Source organism: Amphimedon queenslandica, unplaced genomic scaffold, assembly GCF_000090795.2.
Source record: "Amphimedon queenslandica unplaced genomic scaffold, v1.1 AMPQUscaffold_10230, whole genome shotgun sequence".
Taxonomy (NCBI): Eukaryota; Metazoa; Porifera; class Demospongiae; order Haplosclerida; family Niphatidae; genus Amphimedon; species Amphimedon queenslandica.
The window spans coordinates 1-4,331 of NW_003549499.1; the positions used below are offsets into that span (position 1 = coordinate 1).

The window sequence follows — 4,331 nt, forward strand, 5'->3', positions numbered from 1 at the left end:
TGTTATAGATGTTGCTGTACCGGGTGATGCTAGAGTTGAGACCAAGGAAAAGAAAAAGTGGAGAAGTACCAGGAGTTGAAGCAGGAAATTATAAGATTGTGGGGATTGAAGAAAGTCGAAGTGATACTGATAGTTGTTGGAGCATTGGGAGCGGTGTCAATCAAGATTAGTAAATGAATCAAGAGAGCAGATGCAAAGTTAAAGATCAAACACTTAAAGAAAACAGCATAATTGGGGACTGCCAGAATCTTAAGGAGATATTTAAGCATGAGATTTATAACAGAGTCTATTTGTTATAGACCAATACTGTACATATACCAACTTAGTGTTGTGTGACTACATTAACACAATAATAATAATAATAATAATAATAATATTAATAATAATAATAATAATAATAATCCTTTCTAACTCTAAAAATAATAATGATAATAATAACAATAATAATAATTATTATTATTATAATAATAATGATAATAATAATATTCCTTTCTCCCTCACATAATAATAATAACAACAACAATAATAATGATAATGATATTAACAATAATAATAATAATAATCCTTTCTAACTCTCTTAATAATAATAATAATAATAATAATAATAATAATAATAATAATCATAATAATAACAATAATAATAATAATGATAATAATAATAATAATAATTTCTAACTCTCATCATAATAATAATAATAATAATAATAACAATAATAATAATAATAATCATAATAATAACAATAATAATAATAATAATAATAATAATAATAATTTAATTTGTGGAAGGATAGAGGATATGTAACAACTGAGCAGCGTCTGTGTGATCAGGTTAGATTGATTAAGAGCAAAAGGTGGCTAAGTGTGGTGGAGTTAGATGCTATTAGGCAAAGAGTTTTAGGATGTGTTGGGGATCTAGAAGTCAGTCAGCTAGACTTTGGGGATCAGGGAGCTTGTGAAGAGAGTTTGGTTCATGATGCAGGTGTAGTTGAGGGAAGATTAGAGGAGCATGTTTATGGTGCAGTTGATAGTGGTTTAGATCCTGTTCCGAGTGCAGTGCGTGAGGAGGTGATGGAATTGAAGAGAATTTGGCATGAAGTTATGAGTAAGGATAAAGTGGAGCGTTATGATTTTCGAAGAGTGAATAGATATCGACTAATGGAAGAAACTAGGAAAGTAAATGAGTTAGTGAAGTTTATTAAGACATCAGATATTACTGAGACAAATTGTTTAATTAGAGCTGTATGAGTTAATGTTGCTAAACGGCTAGGTCTATGTGAGTTATTAGAAGATAACAGAGCTATAAGGGGAAAAAAGCCATGGTGGCATAGGAGGTTAGAAAAGGATATCAAGGTCTTAAGAAGTAATATAAGTGTGATGGAGAGTAAGAGAGCTGGCAGATTAAAGAAGATGAGTAAGTATAAGCTGTTAGAGAAGAAATATAACATTAAGAGGAAGGGGTTTCAAGTCGTTCTGGAAGAGCTGAAGCAGCGATTAGTGGCTAAGAGTGGGAAGGTGAGGAGGTATGAGCAGCGAATCAAGCAGTATACTCAAAATTGTCTTTTTAATTCTAATCAAAAGAGGTTTTACCAGCAGCTAGATGGGGGGATTGAATAGGAAGGGTTTGGGCTTGATGCAAAGCAAAGTGTGTCATTTTAGAAGGGGATTTGGGGAACGGCAAAGGATTTCAATCAGAATGCTACATGGTTAAGAGAGATTGAGGAAGGTGGGACATCAGTGATGCAGGATAATCTGAGTATTGGTATAGGTAGAGTTATGAAGCAATGTAAGAAGATGCCTTGTTGGAAAACTCCAGGACCTGATGGTGTACAGGGATTTTGGATCAAGAAAGTTACGGCACTGCATAAGAGTATAGCTAGTCAGTTTGATAAATGTGCAAAAACAAACCCAATTTATGCACTATTAATACTAAATATGGCGTCATGTCTTCAAAGATATACAAAATGTGTTATTACTTTTGTAACGCGCAGTGAATTTTCAATTAACAAAATAAAAAAATTAATATTATATCTTTGCTATAGCCTTGGACAAAAAAGTCTCGCAAAGCTCAAAAACTAAAACAATCATAATTGTACACTAATTCTTACAAATCAAAATTACATGAATCTATTAGAATATTGCCACAAGAGGTTATACAGTACAAATTTTTACATTGGGTGCTTCAAACTACAGTAGAGGCCCCCTACATTTACATGTATGTCTGTCAGTACATGTATATAGTAATTAACTTATGCAACAAAATAACTTATGTGGTGAATGCATAAAACATGCATGGTTTCACAAGTATGCACTTCCAGTCAGAAATTGATTACACAATACAGATCTGATTTTTAAATTTGGTACTCACAGATAGAGAAAAAAAATTCCTTTCCAGCAATATCCCGTTTATGACAATGCACAATAAAATTTGGAAGTTATGGATGCTGTTTGGACGATTGCTCTGGAATACTAGTACAGAGAAAAGCCATTTTAAGTTATTTTCAATGTTTCCCTGTCATGCCCGTTCATGTAGTACTTGAAACCACGCCTACCAGGAAAAACCACACCCAAATCAATTAATAAACGGGGAATGAAGAAAGAAGCACTTTTGACTTGCTTTTCACAGCATTTGAACTATCATTTCTTGTATAATGGACATCGTAAGAGTTGTCTAAAGCCCTGCCATTCATGGTGGCTTCAAATACTAGTAAGTTTTTTCATTACCTAGTTACAGAGTTATTATTACGTCCTCTAGTGCTAAAAGTCCTAATTATGGACTGTTTTGAACACGGATCATCCCCATACTTCATTCAAATCCAACCATCGCTTTTCCTTGAGTTTACAGGTAATATATATATATTATTTTTATTTAGAAGTATAATTAAGTTCTTTACATGTAACGTTAAAATAGTTTATTGTCTTTGCACTTGTGGATGAATCCTATGAAAAATTTGTTGTTATTGTTATGTTTAATGATGTTTCTTTCTCTTACTGTTGGAGCAGGGCCTCCTCTTCCTCTTTGGCCTCTTCCTTGGCCACCTCCCTCTCGTCTTCGGCCACCTCCCCCGCTTCCTTGGCCACCTCCCCCTCTTCCTAGGCCAGCTGCCCCTCTTTTTTGTCCATCTCCTCCTCCTTGGCCACCTCCTCTTCCTGCTCCTCTCCCGCCACCTCGTCAATGCTTCCATTTACCCCTATGATGTCTCCTTTTCTTCTAACAACAAAAAGAGATTAAGGTAAGTTATGCTAATAATAAGAACACAATACACATTAACATGTTTTAAATACCATTAGATACTACTAACACATGAAGGAATAGTACTGTATGTTCATGTAGTATCATTATTCTTGAAAGTAATATGAAATTAACAAGTTAACTAAAGACAAAGTTACTCACTAAGGGATAGCATTTTACAGGCAAGAATAATTACATTGTTAATAATAATAAATGTACCTCAGACTGATGCTCAATCTCACAGCCAGCATTCCTTAAAATTGCAGTGCTGTTCTTTTTGCACGTCCAGCATACATTGTAAGTTCGTCATTGGCTTGATGCTGTAAATGTGGGGAACATACTTTCTCCATATTCTTTTAAAGGAACTTTCACAGAGAGTATGTTCCCTACCAGCATCAGCATACTGCCATGCGTCGGGACACACTGGACAGCAATAGCTTGGCCTTCCCATAATCCCTCACTCCAGGTATCCTCCCAGGTAGTAAAATGGCGTAGTCTTCAGCATAGTTCTCCAAAAATGCTACCACATCTTTAATGCCTTCCACAGAAACAGCATGACAAGGAATGCGACCAGTGTTCCCATGAACCCTTCATTAAAAATTTTAATTACTCTTCTTTGGATTATTCTTATTATTTTTACCTAGGTTTTATTCCATTTTGAAGGAAATGCCTCCTCAAGTTCTTGTGAGTACCATTTCTGATACTGTATACGAACAAGAAGAGCTTCTTACATATCTATTTTTAAAAGATAAGAAATAACTTATTGTTATAGATATTTTTTGTTCAATACTTTCTTTCCCCTGTATTCATACTCAGTCCTATTCCTCTGAACTGTTTCACAAGATGTTGAAGACTTTTCTCACTCTCTTAATAATAATAACAATAAAAATAATAATAATAATAATAATAAATAATAATAATAATAATAATAATGATAATTATAATAATATTCCTTCTCACTCTCATAATAATAATAACAATAACAATAATAATAATGATAATAATAATAATAATAATGGAACACTAACTATGCTCAGGTATTAGGGTGGATTAGGACTCATCTAACTTTCTCAACTTTGAGAGCCACAATCTTATGTCTTAG

The 4,331-nt window shown here is 33.5% G+C and overlaps 3 long non-coding RNA genes across 4 annotated transcripts; 2 read left to right on the forward strand and 1 right to left on the reverse strand.

Moving 5' to 3' along the window:
* The first annotated feature begins 2,543 nt into the window (after window positions 1-2,543).
* On the forward strand, window positions 2,544-3,359 carry LOC105315441 (uncharacterized). 2 transcript variants are annotated; one of them, XR_002189252.1, is made up of 4 exons: window positions 2,544-2,704; window positions 2,753-2,842; window positions 2,998-3,230; window positions 3,289-3,359. It is a non-coding gene; the product is annotated as an uncharacterized LOC105315441 (long non-coding RNA). The 2 variants fall into 2 exon arrangements; XR_002189253.1 differs by having other exon boundaries at window positions 3,001-3,230.
* LOC109590310 (uncharacterized) lies at window positions 3,131-3,537 on the reverse strand. The gene is made up of 2 exons (XR_002189254.1): window positions 3,449-3,537; window positions 3,131-3,208 (listed from the first exon to the last, which is right to left on the reverse strand). It is a non-coding gene; the product is annotated as an uncharacterized LOC109590310 (long non-coding RNA).
* LOC109590311 (uncharacterized) lies at window positions 3,451-4,118 on the forward strand. Its single transcript, XR_002189255.1, has 2 exons — window positions 3,451-3,526; window positions 3,874-4,118. It is a non-coding gene; the product is annotated as an uncharacterized LOC109590311 (long non-coding RNA).
* The last annotated feature ends 213 nt before the right edge of the window (window positions 4,119-4,331 follow it).